This window comes from Mus caroli, unplaced genomic scaffold (assembly GCF_978045245.1).
Source record: "Mus caroli unplaced genomic scaffold, Mus_caroli_1 scaffold_8, whole genome shotgun sequence".
Taxonomy (NCBI): Eukaryota; Metazoa; Chordata; class Mammalia; order Rodentia; family Muridae; genus Mus; species Mus caroli.
In genome coordinates this window covers 115026665-115044831 of record NW_028227263.1, presented here as the reverse complement: position 1 = coordinate 115044831, position 18167 = coordinate 115026665, and the positions used below count along the sequence as shown (strand labels likewise).

The 18167-nt window shown below is 45.6% G+C and overlaps 1 pseudogene across 1 annotated transcript; it reads left to right on the top strand.

Annotated features, from left to right (window-relative positions):
• Nucleotides 1-6836: 6836 nt before the first annotated feature.
• Znf567 (zinc finger protein 567) lies at nucleotides 6837-17472 on the top strand (annotated as a pseudogene). Its single transcript, XR_003837181.2, has 7 exons — nucleotides 6837-6965; nucleotides 7605-7673; nucleotides 8232-8447; nucleotides 12666-12792; nucleotides 13364-13450; nucleotides 14583-15948; nucleotides 16139-17472. The product of XR_003837181.2 is annotated as a zinc finger protein 567 (transcript).
• Nucleotides 17473-18167: the final 695 nt, after the last annotated feature.

The window sequence follows — 18167 nt, the reverse complement described above, 5'->3', positions numbered from 1 at the left end:
CTGTATATGCATGGACACACACACTGGCCTTGCCCATGTGATGTGATAGTCACTTTTTGTCTTTGTCACTATTCCATTGCTGTGAAGACACAGCAGACAAGAGAAACTCTGGCAAGGGTATTGTCTTAGTCAGGGTTTCTATTCCTGCACAAACATCATGACCAAGAAGCAAGTTGGGGAGGAGAGGGTTTATTCGGCTTACACTTCCATGCTGCCGTTCATCACCAAAGGAAGTCAGGACTGGAACTCAGACAGGTCAGGGAGCAGGAGCTGATGCAGAAGCCATGGAGGGATGTTCTTTACTGGCTTGCCTCCCCTGGCTTGCTCAGCCTACTCCCTTATAGAACCCAAGACTACCAGCCCAGGGATGGTCCCACCCACAAGGGGCCTTTCCCCCTTGATCACTAATTGAGAAAATGCCTTACAGTTGGATCTCATGGAGGCATTTCCTCAACTGAAGCTCCTTTCTCTGTGATAACTCCAGCTGTGTCAAGTTGACACAAAAATAGCCAGTACAATTGACCCCTTGTCAACTTGACACACAACACATCACTAGTAAGCCTCAACCCTTACATTCTTATTCATCCCCAAGATCTAAATAACTTTAAAAGTCCCACAGTCTTTACATATTCTTAAAATTTCAATCTCTTTAAAATATCCATCTCTTTTAAAATCCAAAGTCTTTTTACAATTAAAAGTCTCTTAACTGTGGGCTCCACTAAAACAGTTTCTTCCTTCAAGAGGGAAAATATCAGGGCACAGTCACAATCAAAGCAAAAATCAATCTCTAACCGTCCAACATCTGGGATCCAACTCACGATCTTCTGGGCTCCTCCAAGGGCTTGGGTCACTTCTCCAGCCATGCCCTTTGTAGCACACACGTCGTCCTCTGGGCTCCAGATGCCTGTACTCCACTGCTGCTGCTGCTCTTGGTGGTCATCTCGTGGTACTGGCATCTCCAAAACACTGCGTGACCCCTTCTGTCCTGGGCCTTCAATTACAACTGGAGCTGCACCTTCACCAATGGCCTTCCATGGCCTCTCACAGTGCCAAGCCTGAGCTGCTGTGTGACCCCTTCATGCCTTCAAAACCAGTACCACCTGCGTGACCCTTACACATTACCAAGTCCCACTGCAGAAGGAGTACAACCTTGCCTATCTCTGGAACACAGCCTCTTTGTGCTTTCAGAAAACACTTTCCAGAAGATGTCACCTCAACGATGCTGGTCTCTTCTTAATCACCGCTAATTTCTTAGCTCCAGCTAACCAGCATCAATAGTCCCAGTAATGCAAAGTTTTTGCTTTAGTAGTTCTGGTATCTTGTTAATCACAGCTGATTCTTCAGCCCCAGCTAACCAGAACTACAAAATCTTCACAATAAAAACAGCAATGGCCCTGAAGAGAGTCTTTAATTTTCCCTCTGAAATTTCACAAACCAGGCCTCCATCTTCTGCACTGTTCTCAGCATTATCTTCCAAGCTCCTACACAACATCTGACAGAGCTCTTAACAACAAATGGGTCTTCAAGCCCAAAGTTCCAAAGTCCTTCCACAGTCCTCCCCAAAACATGGTCAGGTTGTCACAGGAATACCCCACTCTGCTGGTACCAATTTGTCTTAGTCAGGGTTTCTATTCCTGCACAAACATCATGACCAAGAAGCAAGTTGGGGAGGAGAGGGTTTATTCGGCTTACACTTCCATGCTGCCGTTCATCACCAAAGGAAGTCAGGACTGGAACTCAGACAGGTCAGGGAGCAGGAGCTGATGCAGAAGCCATGGAGGGATGTTCTTTACTGGCTTGCCTCCCCTGGCTTGCTCAGCCTACTCCCTTATAGAACCCAAGACTACCAGCCCAGGGATGGTCCCACCCACAAGGGGCCTTTCCCCCTTGATCACTAATTGAGAAAATGCCTTACAGTTGGATCTCATGGAGGCATTTCCTCAACTGAAGCTCCTTTCTCTGTGATAACTCCAGCTGTGTCAAGTTGACACAAAAATAGCCAGTACAGGTATGATTGGGGCTAGATTACAGTTTCAGAGTCCATTATCATCATGGTGGAGAGCGTGGCAGCAGGTCATGATGCTTTAGAACTAGCAAAGAGCGAAGAGCTACATCTGGGATCTGCAAGCAGAAAAAGAGAAATGGGAGGGAGGGAGGGAGGGAGGGAGGGAGGGAGGGAGGAGAGGGAGGGAGGAGAGGGAGAGAGAGAGAGAACCTGGACTTGGGTTCAAAACCCCACCACCAGTGACACATGTCCTTCAACAAGGCCATACCTCCTAATCCTTCTCAAATAGTGTCATTCCATGGCAAATAAGTGTTCAACTACAAGAGAAATGTATGAACTATGCAGGCCATTCTTATTCAAACCAAGACACTTTTCCTTGAATCAACTCACTCACGCTACAAGACGGGCATTGCATTTGACCCTAGTTGCAACACCTGTCCATCTAATAAGCCTTAAATGGCAGGCATCATGACTGGGGTGAAGATTTAGAGAACACACCTGTGTGCAATATAATGGGCCATGTGTTCTGTGGGGCATTTTTTGTTTGTTTGTTTGTTTTTCGAGACAGGGTTTCTCTGTATAGTCCTGGCTGTCCTGGAACTCACTTTGTAAACCAGGCTGGCCTCGAACTCAGAAATCCACCTGCCTCTGCCTCCCGAGTGCTGGGATTAAAGGTGTGCGCTACCATGCCCTGCTCTGTGGGGCATTCTTTAAAGGAGAGCATAGTGGCTGACCAAAAGCCTTTTTGTGCCCATTAGTGTACATGCAATCATTGGGAATGGCATTAAGTAGTGGCCAGTGTGGTTTTGCCCTTGGTTTTGAGCAGTATTACTTGTGACATGCTACATGAATACATTTGGGGGACAGTGGAATGGCTTTGTCAAGCCTGAAGACCTGAGTTGGATCCCTGGGTCCTGTACAATGGATGGAGAGAACTGACCCATGGATGTTGTCCTCTTGACTTCCAGGAACATGCCTGTACATAATACATACACACAAATATAGTTAAAATTCTTTGTTTGAAAAGGTCTAGTCAGGCATGATAGCACACACCTTTAGTCCCAGCTCTCAGGAAGCAGAGGCAGATGGATCTTAGTGAGTTAGAGGCCAGCCTAGTCTACAAAGTGAGTTCCTGGACAGAGAAACCCCATCTTGGAACAACAAAAAAAAATGTAGGTGTATTCTGCATTCTTGATCATATTCTCTCCTGCAGCACACATCCTCTGAGATTCTTTTAATGTACTTTGAGGCAAGGGCACACTCAGCAGCCTAGGCTGCCCTCAAAATAGTTACCATTTTGCCTCAGAATCTCAAGTTATGGTTTGAATATAAATGTGTCCCGACAGGCTCCTGAGTCTGTACCCTTGGTTCCTATCACATGCTGCATTTGGGGAGGGGGTTGTGGAACGTTGAAGACTTGTTTGAAACTAAGTGAGTCGAAAAGAGAAACGGTCTTCAAAGAGCATGCCACTATCCCTCAGATCTTGCTGTTCAGCCGCTGAGTGTGTGTGTTGGAGTGAGTTGTGGGAGGGACGGATGACAGGAGCTCAGCAAGATCTACCACCCTCTTCCTTTCTACAAAAGCTTACCGCCGTCCCAGCTAGAAGGAACATTTACAGAGCCAGGGTTCAAGACTGCAGGGCTAGGAAGGAAGGAGGCAGCAAAGCACAGGGTTTCTCTGTGTCGCCTTGGCGACCCTGGAACTCACTCTGTAGCCCGGGCTGGGCTAGAACTCAGAGATTGCCTGCCTCTGCCTCCCCAGTAAAGGTGTGCACCACCATGCCAGACTTATTGGCAACCTTTTGAAAAAATGCACAGATAGACAAAAATAAAAGGCCAAGTGTAGTGATTCATTCCTTTAATCCCAGCACCTCAGAGGCAGAGAGTTGTAGATCTTTTATATTAACAACTCCAAGTTCTTAAATATTTTCAGTCATCCTTCAATGATTCTTTTTGGTCTTGTTTTTAGTTTTTTTTTAATTAATTTATTTATTTATTATATGTAAGTACACTGTAGCTATCTATCTTCAGACACACCAGAAGAGGGTGTCAGATCTCATTTCGGGGTGGTTGTGAGCCACCATGTGGTTACTGGGATTTGAACTCTGGACCTTCGGAAGAGCAGTCGGGTGCTCTTACCCACTGAGCCATCTCACCAGCCCGAGTTGTAGATCTTTATGTGTTTGAGACCTGTTTGGTTTATATAGGGAGATCCAGGACAACCAGAAGTAAGTACATAACTGAGAGACCAGTCTCAAAAAACAAAAATCAAAAATTGGCGTCGAGCTAGGCACTCATTCTACTGATACCTGGCTGTATTTACTCAGGCACCGGAGGCCAGGAGTCCCCGAGGAAAACAATCAATCCATGCTTCATTGGAAGTTGACTGTTTAATGTAAGCACCATTTTTAGTCTTCAGAGGCAAAAGCACACTCCTCAACAGACTCTAAACAAATTGGAAGTGCAGGAATGAAGCTCTGCCCCATGAACCAGGTCAGTATAATACTAAGTCAAGGGAGCAGCATCCTAACGATGGAGGACTTCAAATCCATCACAGCCCACATCACAAATCATCGAAGTCACTCAAAAGGCTCCTCGTCAGAGCAGGTACCCAAGCCCAGCCACGCATTTAATCATGGCCTCATCACACAAACGCACGCAAGTAGGCACACACAAACACGAACTCCACATTGGACTTCTGGTGCATGCAAGCCAGACTCAGACCCCAAAATCAGCGGTTTGAACGTGGCCCGGTGGTCGGTGGGAAATGTAGTGCAAGGTCTGCAAAACCCGGATGTCAGGGAGGCGAGTGTGGCCAGCAACACCACGGACCCGCCGCAAAGACCCCCGGGATAGAACGAGCGCGCCGCCCCGCGCAGGCGCACAGCTCTAACCAGCAGTCGGAGGCGATCCCAATGAGTCTGTGTGAAGTGGGCGGGTGATGAGCGAGCCGGGCTGGGCAAGCTGAAGGGGAAGGCTGGGTTAGGGTAGACAAAGAAGAAAAACCCGGGGAGTACAGGGGGAGCCCAGGCAGGAGAGGCAGCGAGCGGAGAGAATGTAGCCAGGGCGGGAGCTGAGGGCGCGCCTCCCGGAGTTGTGGTTTGTCTGGATTCTTGCCCAGAAGACTCGGCTTGTGTGTCTTTTTGAGTCTGTTCTGTATAGGACAGTTTTAGGAAACGATTGTTAACCCGAATGGTAAGGGGGAAACGCGTGTGCCTGAGATTTAAAGTGAGTCGATTTGTTTGACAGCTTAGGTCTCTGGAGAGTGAACGGGATTGCAGTTGCCTTGGGGGCCTCTAGGATGTAGACTACAAGTGGTCAATACCATTTTGATTGAGTCGAATTTTGAAGTGTTTGTGTTCGAAGTCCATGAGGACTCGTGAAGTTGCTTATTATGTGACGCTAGTGGATGGAGTACGTGAGAAACCTCGTCTTGGCTAGTTGGCATTGTTTAAACTTCCATAATAGTTGCTGTTTTATTTTCATGGGCAACTTAAAAAGTGTTATTGGCTGATTTGTTTTATTTTGTTTCGAGACAGGGTTTCTCTGAGTAGCCCTGGCTGTCCTGGAACTCATTCTATAGACCAGGCTGGCCTCGAACTCAGAAATCTGCCTGCCTCTACACCCAGAGTGCGGGGATTAAGGACAAGTGCCACCACACTCTGCTGATCTATTCATTATTTTATTTTACATTTTTTGAAATGGAGACTCACTGTGTAGCCCTAGTTGAGTTCGAATTTAAAGGGGTCCATCTACTGCTGCCTCCAGAGTGCTGGGATTAAAGGTGTGTGTTGAGATTTTTTGTTTTAATTATTTTTCTAAATTTATTTTATTCCTATGAGTACACTGTAGCTGTCTTCAGACACACCAGAAGAGGGCATTGGATCCCATTACAGATGGCTCTGAGCCACCATGTAGTTGCTGAAACTTCAACTCAGGACCTCTGGAAGAGCAGTCAAGTGCTCTTAACCACTGAGCCATTTCTCCAGCCCCTTAATTATTTTTAATGAAGAAAAATGAAAATTTGAGGGAGTATCACTGTAGATTGAGAAACCACAGAATGAATGATGACTAATGTGTTAGAATAAACAAAACACCAATGAGAATTTACAGTTTAAAAAGCCAACGGGGAGTGTAGCTCAGTGGTTAAGAGCACTTGTCTAACTTACACAAGTCCACACTCACCCTCCCAGCTCCACCCTAGGGCCTCAGAAAAAAATTCTGCAAACCATTCTTAAGATACTTTTTAAAAAACCAAAAAAAAATCAAATCAATTTCATTTAGCTAATTAGACTTGAAGCTTTGGGGTGTGTGTGCGTGTGTGTGTTCCCTCAAGAGAACACCAGATGTCCTGGATGGATCTGCAGTTACCGTCAGCTGTCCTGGATGGATCTGCAGTTACCGGCTGCTGTGAACTGTCCACGGTGGTGCTGGGAACTGAACTCAGGTCCTCTGCAACAGCGCCAGCCTCTGAGCCATCTCTTTAGCCACAGAAACTCCTTCTTGTCACTATTTTTTTTTTTAAGGCAAAATCTTCCTGCTTTTGAAAACCTACATTGTGAAAGGTGCATACATGACACCTCCCCCCAATTCTCCAACCTCCATTTTGTCTCCTCTACAGGGCGTAGTGTTCAGATGAAATAGACTGGGAGCTGCAGAAGAGAAATCAGAGGTTCGAGGACAACAGGAGGCCAGCGTAACTGGCAACTGTAATGTAGCATCTATCTCTACTTATTTCCTACGAGAAGCTGCTTTCTGGGACCCCCCCCCCCCCCCCCCGCTCCAGATACCCAGCCTTTCTCTGTGTCCAGCCTCTTCTCCAGCTGCTGCCTCCTGTTCACCTGGATATGCAGGGCCCACCTGTTTGGGCGGGATCTTGTTTGTCCAATGGGTCTTCTTGGATAGGAGCCAACATAACCCAAGCAGCTACCGCCCCTTGGGGTCTTCATCCAGTGTTGAGGTGAGAATTACTTCCTCTTGTCACATACATTTGGGTCAAGAATTCTTGCCCAACTTTAGTTCCTAGTGGCCCCAGGGTGCAAGAAGCCTCTTGCTTATGAAAAAGAAGCGCACGCCCCCACCCCCACCCCACTGCTCAAAAATTACGTTGTAAAGAGCAGTTTCCCCAGATAAAGATGTATGATTCTCAGCTTTCCAGCCTGTTGAGGTATGGGTTAAATTAATGGACACAGAACTTTACAGAAGGAAAAATAGGATTTCTGGGTTAGAATGAAGGATGCTTGGTATTTGCCTCATTTGCTGTACTGACTTGCTCTGGGGTTTCCCTGTGACTGAACCAGAAGTTACCATCCTGTTAAAAGGGCAGGCATCTTGGGGTGGAGAGAGGTTGATGTGAGAATTACTTGCCAGAAATGGCTCAGCAGTGAAGAGCACTTGACTGCTCTTCCAGGGGTCTTGAGTTCAATTCCCAGCAACCACATGGTGGCTCACAACCATCTGTAATAGGATCTGATGCCCTCTTCTGGTGTGTCTGAAGACAGCGACAGTGTACTCATATACATGAAATAAATAAATAAATCTTGAATGTGGGGGCAGTTAGCATCTGCCCCACTGTTAAGAGTACATGTTGTTCTTTCAGATGACCTGGATTCTGTTCCTGGCATCCCCATGGCAGCTCACAGCTGTCTTTATCTTCTGTCGTCCCAAGGTAATAATGCAAGCGTGCACGTGCACACATGCACACAAACTACTCATGCACATAATGGAAATAAATTTAGAAAGGTCAGGGCGGGTCATTTTCACCCACATGGCATTTTGAGGCTGTCTCGGGCTGTATAAGACGATGTCTCCAAAGCAAAGAACTAACATTTTCTATATCTAGAAAATAAAAATTAACCTACACAGTAAGCAAGTATAATAAGTAGGAGCTTATTTGCAGACAAGAAACTAGTTGTTTTTTAAACTTAAGCTTATCTTCTCTGAGAAGTAGAAACAAGAGTCCAAATCGATGCCTCTTAGACAGGTGACCGTAGTACACAGTGCTCACAGTGCTCCTACACGTTACACATGGTTTGACCTAAGTACGGAGCAATCTGTAGGCTTCTATGTTTTCAAAACCTACTTTAGTAAGGGTTCCTAAACACTTCAACCTCCCTTACAGACCACTGGCCAAAGGTAGAGGAGACAAATGGCTAAAAGGACAGTGGGGGTGTGGACCTGTTAAGAAGTAGTTCCCTGGGGCCATTCCAGTTTTCCTTGTCTGCAGTCCAGTCCGTTACTAAACATCAGACACGAATCAGCCACGTGAGGCTCAGCCAAAGTGCCCAGGTCCAGCCGGAATACCACCAGAAGTTCTTTGGTGTTTTTCTATAAAGCCACGACGGGTGAAGATCCGTGAAGAAAGCAAGGTGAACCAATGTAATATCGCCATCATCAGTTAAAACCAGTGTCAATGAGGCCCCACAGAGACCGGCAAAGAGTGGTAAGGTCAACCAGTGCCTGACCATCAACCATTGTCTGTTGGGTTGTACTTACACTCATTCCAAACATCGCATGTCTTCCTCAAATGTCTGCTCCAGAAAAACATCACACGACACAGCTGAGTCTCCAGTGAAACCAGAAACTCTCACTTCAGTTGTTGATAACTATAGGCTGTTTAGGGACGGGGTGCTGCTTGCCCTAGATCCATCATGTTCTAAAAGCCCGTGTCCTTGGATGCGGGAGTGAAAAAGCTCATGAGCACCCACTATTACAGTTCTTTAGGATGTGCAGAGGAGATAAGAACTGTCACACAGGAATGCTCTTAGTTCAGTTGTGAACCATAGAAGTTAGCTGTAAAGTGAGTGAATTCTCATGCATCTGAAAGACTCTAAGACTCCCAAAGGGAGACACACACTCAAACCTCAGGTCAGCCGCGCACCCAAGAAGACACTGAGACCGAACTCAAGATGTAGAGAGTAAGATTTTATAAAGCAACAGCAAGCAGATACACGAACCAGAGCTCTGGGGTCGAAACTCATACACCAAGCAAGGTGCAGAGGAGAATCGACGACCGGCCCAAATTTTTCACAAGCTTTTATAGGAGAAAGGCAGGGTGGGGGAAAGTACAAATTTGCGTCACTAAGGGGTTCTGCCAAGGGTTATTCCCAGGGACTTTCCAAGGGGCTTTTCGTAACCAAGGGGTCGTGTCCTATATTTTGGCAATGTACTTGATTTATTGGAACATTCTGAGGTTTGTTCAAACCCTTATCTCAAAAATGTTCCTGGCACAGTCCTTAGTTGGGAGGGGTTGGACTGGGTTTGTTCCAGGAGACCCTTATCTAAAAAATGTTCTTGGAACAGTTTTCAATTGGGAGGGGGTCGGACTCTGGGGTGAAGAGTTCAGGAATGTACTCTGGGGTGAGAAGTTCAGGAGTGTTCCGGGAACAATCTCCAGATGGGAGGGGTAAGAGGACTTTGAGCTGAAGAGTTCATGGAAAGTTCAGTTTTTCCTCTTTCACATCCACCAAAACCCCTTCTCAGCTTTGCTGTTGTAGGTGCTACCCTACGCCTTTTCTGAAGAAAGACTGTCTCTTACAGATCTCAAAACCATGGCTCAGGGGAGGTAATGGTCCCTCCCCCTCCTTGGGATGGTGTTTCTTTGTTCTACCCTGTCAGCTCTCTCCTCCCTCTCCCTCCCTCCCTGCCTCCCTGCCTCCCTCCCTCTCTCATTCTCCCTCTCCCTCTCCCTCTCTCTCTCCCTCTCTCTCTCTCTCTCTCTCTCTCTCTCTCTCTCTCTCTCTCTCTCACACACACACACACACACACACACACACACACAGTTTTTGAAGGGTAGGGATTATAACCCTGGGCTTGTGCTGCGTGCCAGCCCCTGGTTTGTTTCTTGAGGATATTTGGGTATTTTCCTCTTTTTGTCTTAAATCTCCCCCTCACTCTTTACCTACAGGAAGTTTGTCTCCCTTTAGTCTCCCCCAGAAGCTGTGCTGGCCCAAACACATTTGTTTGTGCCAGTGAAACATAACATGTGAACCTGCCATGTATAAATTATAAACTGATGCGGTGCTAGAATCCAGCTGAGTTAGTCCCTGTCTAGCATGCATGGAAGCGCTAAGTCTGTTCCCAGCACCACGGGTGGTGTACATACTTCCAGGAGGGAGAGAAGGAGTATGACAAGTTTGAGGTCACCCTTGGTTACATAGCACGTTTGAGGCCAGCCTGGGCACTGTAAGCTGATAATTGAACTCATCATGTTAAGGCACTCTCCGCAAAGCTGTGACCAAGAGTTTGAAGCCAGGACATACATGGTAGGGAAAAACTGACACATGCAAGTTGACCCCACAGATGCACCCACACACATGGACACCCCTTACTCTACATGCAGAGGAATAATTTTTTTTAAATATCCAAACCTTTGGCCTTATCTGCATCCCTGAGTAAAGATTAAGGTGAGGTTGATAGAATGTTACTAGAAAGAGCCAAGAACACTCTGTCCCATGCATAGAGGCCAGGAACCAGGAGTCCTGTTTCTTCTGTGTGCTCCTTCAGTTCTGCACACAACAGCTTCTGAAAGCTTGTGGTCTTCCAGTAACATCTTTCCTAGGATACTAAGGGTATTACATCTTTCCTCTTTTAAAAATGTGTTCCAGCCAGGCATGGTGTCCCATGTCTTTAATTCCAGCACTTGGGAGGCAAAGGCAGGTGGATCTCTGAGTTTGGGCCAACCAAAGCTACGTAGTGAAACCCTGTCAGCAAAACAAAAATTGTGGTTTTTGTTTTGTTTTTTAAATAATTTATTTAATTTTTATTTGATGTGCTTTGCTGTGAGGTTTCAAATCCTCTGGAAATGGAGTTACAGACAGATGTGAACGGCCACATGGGTGCTGGGAATTGAACCTGGGTCCTCTGGAGGAACACCCTGTGTTCTTAACCACTGAGCCATCTCTTCAGTCCCACAAAAACTGTTCTAATTTTGTATTTGGACTCAGAAGTAAATGTATATACACAGGCTGCTGTACTGAACTGAGGTGTAGTCACAATTCTCTCTTCTCAGAGATTGGACCTTTCGGTTTCACTCAGAAAATTAATCTTTATACATTTTAGAGTTCTTGTTGCTGTTTGAGACAGAGTATCACTGTGCAGTCCTGGCAGGCCTAGAATTATGCCAGCCCTTTCCCCTGTAGGAGTAAGCTGTTTTCTGAGTTGAGAACTATAGGGTTTCAGAAACCTTCAGACAAAAAGTTAGGAAATGGGCCGTTCTTACTGTCGTTGTTGCCCTTCCAGCAGTGTTTTCTTCCTGATTGAGTTGCTTTCCTGTACCTTCCTTTAGTTGTTGATTATGTGTTCTGTCCAGATCTTACAGATTAGCTCAGTGCATATTCGTGGGTGGTTTACTCTTTTATTGATAGTTAATAAACCCCCACCATACTTCTTATTTTGAGGACTGTCTCACTAAGTTGCTCAAGCTGGGTATGAATTCACTCTGGCTCAGGCAGGCCTCAAACTTGTGACTGTCCCGATTCACCCTTGCAAGTAGACTCATGCCACGAGAGCCTGATGGAACCATTAATTTTGAAGGAGAAGATTTATCTAATTTACATCGTTGGTGAAGCCAGAGACTTTATCTCTGTTTTGTAAGACACCACGCTTGATGTGTGTACTCCTATATACCCCTCCATGTTCCTGCCCAGAGAGTGCACGGTCTTGATCAGGAACGGCACTAGATTTTGTTCCCTAATAATCCAGGTGCATGTTGTGAGCATAGAGCAACTTGACACTAAGTCATAGATTAACTACATTTTCTCTTTTTTTCTTATGTTAACCTGTGTATGTATGTGTGTGAACATGCATGTGTGTGGATGTCAGGACAATTACAGGAGTTGGTTCTTCGCTTTTGCCATGTGGGTTCCAGAGATTGAATTCCCGTCATCAGATTTGGCAACAAGTGCCTTTACCCCGAGAGCCATTGCGGGAGCCTAGTAAGTTACCGTTTAAATCAAAACAAGAAGAAAATGTAGTCATTCTTTTACAATTTTATGACTCACAAACCAGGACAAGAATAGTTCCTGGCCTAGAGATGCTCAAGCCCTTGTTGCTCTTCCGGAGGTCCCAGGTTCAATTCCTAGACCCCACATGGTATCTTACAACTGTCTAGAATTCCAGTTCTAGGGAACCTGACACCATCTTCTAACCTTCAAGGACACCAGGCATGTGTGTGATGCACAGGCATACATGCAAGCAAAACACTCAAACACATAATAAATAAATCTAAAGAAAATGTTTGAAAAAGAATATTTCCCAGCTGGATGTGATGGCACAAAGTCTTTAATTCCATCACTCAGGAGCAAGGCAGACAGATCTCCTGAGTTTGAGACTAGTCTGATCTACACAGCAATTTCCAGGACAGCCAGAGATATGCCGAGAAACCCTGTCTCAAAAACTAACAAACAAACAAACAAATAAATAAAAACCAAGGGTTGGAGAGATGGCTCAGTGGTTAAGAGCACTGGCTGCTCTTCCAGAGGTCCCAGCAACCACATGGTGGCTCATAACCATCTGTAATGGGATCAGATGCCCTTTTTTGGTGTGATATCTACAGTGTACTGATGTAAATTAAATAAATAAATACATGCATACATACACACACACACCAGAAGTTTGTAATTATGCTATGTCAGTCACCCCTCCAAATTCTGCACTGCAGGGATCTGTGTCGTTTAGAGACGTGACTGTGGACTTCAGTCAGGAGGAGTGGCAGCGCCTGGCCTCTGAGCAGAAAGCTCTGTATACAGATGTGATGCTGGAAAACTATGGCCACCTCCTCTCCGTGGGTATGAAGTGCCGTGATACTCTGGCCACCTCCTCTCCGTGGGTATGAAGTGCCGTGATACTCTGGCCACCTCCTCTCCGTGGGCATGAAGTGCCGTGATACTCTGGCCACCTCCTCTCCGTGGGTATGAAGTGCCGTGATACTCTGGCCACCTCCTCTCCGTGGGTATGAAGTGCCGTGATACTCTGGCCACCTCCTCTCCGTGGGTATGAAGTGCCGTGATACTCTGGCCACCTCCTCTCCGTGGGTATGAAGTGCCGTGATACTCTGGCCACCTCCTCTCCGTGGGCATGAAGTGCTGTGATATTTGCAGGAGTTTTGGTTAGGAGAAGGGGTATTTGATCACCTTCTGTAGGAAGTGAAGCCTGCTGTTACACAATGGAGAAACATTCAGATCTGCAGCTTAGTCATTTTTAGTATTTTCAACCCTCTGTACAGGTAAGATTGTATGTTGAACACATTCCCTCTCAGGTCCCCATCCCTACCTCTGCTTTTGGCTAGACATGCATTACTGCTAGGTTCCATCACGGCTTCACTATTGTTACATTTTCTTTCTTCTTTTCCCTTATCAGGCTGTGACATGTCTAAACGTGATGTCATCCTCAGACTGGAGAGAGGGGAAGAGCCATGGACATCGTCTGCAAGTCATGTCTCCTTAGGTGAGTCTCTGACTTTAGACATAAACCTGAAAGAATCAGGCAGCATCACACGCCACTGAAACGTTTAAAGGTCCCTGCTTTTGAAATGACAGTCTCACCCACAACACTGAAAACACAATTCTGAGCTGGGCATGTTGAATACAACTGGAGTGCTAGGATCTCAGGGTGAAACCACCCTACTCAACCAAGACATGTGAAAAACATTTTTTAGGTTTATGTGTATGTATATTTTGCCTGCATGTATCTATGTGCACTACTGGTGTCTGGGGCCAGAAGAGGGTGTCGGATTCTTAGGAACTAGAGTTTTGAACAGTTATGAGCCACCATATGAATGCTGGGAACTTAACCTGGGTCCTCTGCAAGAACCCTTTCCAGTCCCCTGCACATTCCTTTCAATAAGGAAGGATTGCTCTCCAGTCTATATTTTATGAAATAAAGATTTGCTGCTAAGCTTGGTGGTGTGTGCCTATAATTCTAGTACTTGAGGAGCTGAACTGCAGGATTGCCATGCGTTTGAGGCCAGCCTGATCTACCTAATGAGCATGAGAGTCAGAGATACATAGTAATACTCTCAAAAAAAAAAAAAAAAATCAAACAAGGGTGCTGGAGAGATGGCCTAGAAGTTAAGAACACTGGCTGTTCCTTAGAGAATCTGGGTCTCCTAGCACCCACTTGGTAGTTCACAGGTACTAACTACACTTCTAGGGGATCCAATACCATCTTCTCACGTTCGTAGGTACCAAGCACACATGTAGTGCACATACATATATGCAGGTAAAACACTGACATGAAATAAAATCATTTCTAATTTTAAACGTTCTAAGCAACTCAAGGCTAGTGTTGGTACATAACAAGTTTGAAGCAAGCCTGGACTATGTGAAATCCTGTTACATTTCAAAAACTGCTTGTAGTCATTGGAATGACTTTTCTAGTTGGTAATTAAACCCAAATTTTAAATAGAGCATGATAAGAAGAAATCTGTGTAGGCTTTTCTTGTTGTTGCCTGCTGTAGGTTATCTATTTTTATTTGTTTTGCTTTGTAACTTGGAAGGGGTTTGCTCTAGGTCTTCCACATGTTAGACTTTTTATAATTTTTTCCCTTGGAAATTCACTAGTTGTTATTCTTTCCTAGGGGAAAACTGGAAATCAAGAGAGTTTTTAACGAAATTCAAGGAACATGAAGAAAAATACTCTAGATCATTTTTATATATTAACTATAGACAAAAGACAGTTACTCTAGGGAGCAATATTGTTAATTCCAAAGACCTACCTCCGAAGTATGACACTCATGGGAATAGTTTAGAAAATGTTTCAGAATTAATCAACTGTAATCTAAACCCTGCAAGAAAGAGATTCAGCGAGTATGATTGCTGTGTGAAATCACACCCAAAGCCCATGCAAGATGCGGGACATCCTGACATCAAATCCCACACTCAGAGTGTCGAGTCCTGCAGTCATGGGGACGCACTTGTGCAGCCTGAGAAGGCAGTAACTGCAGCACAGTCATCGGGATGGAAGGTCGGTCAATGAGACAGCGTTTCTTAGAAAGGGAAGCTCACTTACACTCAGTAGTGTGTATAGAGAGGGAAATCCATTTATATATAACAAAAAGAAAAGGGCATCAGATACCGAAAAGCAACATACATGCACTGAATGTGGGAAAGCCTTCTGCAGAAGTCAGTGTGGATTCTGCACGTGGCGATTCACACGGAGGAAAAGCCTTACCAATGTCATCAGTGTGGATGTGCATTTAGAAGGAAGTCATATCTCATTGACCATCAGAGAACTCACACTGGAGAAAAGCCCTTTGTTTGTACTGAGTGTGGTAAGTCCTTCCGCCTAAAGACAGCCCTCACAGATCACCAGAGAACACACACAGGGGAAAAGTCCTATGAATGTCCACAGTGTAAGTATGCCTTCCGACTGAAATCACACCTTATTCGTCATCAGAGAACTCACACAGGAGAAAAACCGTATGGCTGTAATGACTGTGGCAAATCTTTCCACCAAAGACAACTCTGTCCCTCCATCAGAGAATTCACACAGGGGAGAAGCCCTGCATTTGTAAAGAATGTGGGAAATCTTTTCATCAGAAAGCGAACCTCGCTGTCCACCAGAGGACTCACACAGGGAGAAGCCCTATATCTGTAACGAGTGTGGGAGAGCATTCTCCCAGAAGACAACACTTGCTCTTCAGGAGAGAACTCACACTGAGGAGAAGCCCTGTGCGTGTGGTGAGTGTGGGAGGCCAGAAGACTACCCTGTGGCACGTCAGAGAACACACACAGGGGAGAGACCTCACGAATGTCCTCATTGTGGGAAGGCCTTTAGGATGGAGTCCTACCTCACTGATCATCACAGAACCCACACAGGAGAGAAACCATATGAATGTAGTGAGTGTGGGAAACCATTCAGCCAGAAAACAAACCTCAACCTGCACCAGCGGGTTCACACTGGGGAGAAACCGCATCTGTATAACGAGGGTGGGAAGGCCGAGGGTTCACACTGGGGAGAAACCGCATCTGTGTAATGAGGGTGGGAAGGCCGAGGGTTCACACTGGGGAGAAACCGCATCTGTATAACGAGGGTGGGAAGGCCGAGTTCACACTGGGGAGAAACCGCATCTGTGTAATGAGGGTGGGAAGGCCGAGGGTTCACACTGGGGAGAAACCGCATCTGTGTAACGAGGGTGGGAAGGCCGAGTTCACACTGGGGAGAAACCGCATCTGTGTAACGAGGGTGGGAAGGCCTTTCACCAAAAGGCAACCCTTACTGTCCATCAGAAAACCCATACGGGGCAAAGTCCTACGAGTGCCCGCAGTGTGGGAAAGCTTTCAGCAGGAAGGCCTACCTCGTCCATCATCAGAGAACTCACACGGGAGAGAAACCCTATCGATGCAGTGAGTGTGCAAAGTGCTTTCGCCAGAAGACAAATGTCATTGTCCGTCAGAGAACTCACTCGGGTGAGAAGCCCTATGCATGTAACGACTGTGGCAAGTCCTTTAGTTATAAGAGGAACCTCGTTGGACATCAAAGGATTCATAGAGAAAATATAGAAATACAATAAGTCTTTGTGAAGTCTTTACAATCATTGTAAACCTTTACTATCTAAAGAAAAACATGCTTCCACACGTCATAACAGAGATTGAAGCTCCATACCACTGCTTCCTAGTATATGAAATAGTTACAGCCATTGTTTTAGACTGTTCTGCCGACTTTGAAAACATTTAAAAATGCTTCCAACTGGACGGAGTAGCGCTTACTTAATGTCAGCCAGCACTTGGGTGGCAAAGTCAGGAGGGTCACTGTTACAGAGCAACTGACCTACATACCATCTTTCAGCCCAGTTAGGGCTTTGTACATGAGAGAAGCCTACTTAAAACAACAAAATGTAGGACCAAGTTACAAGTAGTTAGCAGCATTCCTTTCCATAAGGGAAGGGAAGGAAAGCGAAGGCTCACGGCGCTCTGCATCACTGAGAGACACGTGTTACTTTCCACGCACAAGTGCATTTGCACACTTGTATGTTTTAAGCATGTTTTATCATACCTCTTGCTTTTTAACATCATGCTTTTGCATTTTAAACCTGTCAGTGCATTCTTTTTAACATTCCACTTTAAGAATATATTTCAATCTCTAATGGTAGAATTTTTTTTGTTTGTTTGTTTCGAGACTAGGGTTTCTCTGTGTAGCCCTGGCTGTCCTGGAACTCACTCCATAGACCCCGCTGACCTCGAACTCAGAAATCCGCCTGCCTCTGCCTCCTGAGTGCTGGGCTTAGGCATATGACACCATGCCCAACGGAAATATTTTTTTAATGATATTGTCATAAAAATTCCGCTATGCTCTCGTATATGTCTTTTGGTGATTGTATATTTGTATGTGTTTCTAATTATTTCATACCAAACACTGGAATTTTTCTTGCCAACATGTAGGTCTTTTTAGTTATGGTACATTCTCAAGTGTATATCAGACCCTTCCCAAAATGATTCCATTCTTAGAGCTAAATATAAATCAATCTGAAAAAACAAATCCACACAGAAGTCTTTTTGTGTGTGTGGTGGTGGTGGTGGTGAGGGGGGGGGGGGAGAGACACACACACAAAAAATCTCACTCGATGGTGCTGGCTGTCCTAGAATTCTCTCTTTAGACCAGGCTGGCGGCAAACTCAGCTCTGCCTGCCTCCTGACTGCTGGGATTAAAGGCATCTGCTGGGCTGGGGAGATGGATCACAGGTTAAGAGCACTGGCTGCTCTTTTAGACGTCGGTCCTGAGTTTAATTCCCTGCAATCATGTAGTGGCTTACAACCATGTGTAATGAGATTTGGTGCCCTCTTCTGTCCTATAGGCATACATGCAGGCAGAACACTGTGTACATAATAAATCTTTTTGTTTGTTTGTTTGTTTTTTGTTTTTCGAGACAGGGTTTCTCTGTGTAGCCCTGGCTGTCCTGGCACTCACTTTGTAGACCAGGCTGGCCTCGAACTCAGAAATCCGCCTGCCTCTGCCTCCCGAGTGCTGGGATTAAAGGCGTGTGCCACCACGCCCGGCTTAAATCTTTAAAAAAAAAAAAAAAAGAATATAGTGTGTGCCCTTATGCTTAGCTGGAAGCAGAACTCATTAACATCCATTCAACCTAGATAATGTTCCATCCCAGCTCCCTTCCCACACCCCAAAAATGTATTGCCACTGGCACTGTCCAAAATGACACTTGGGC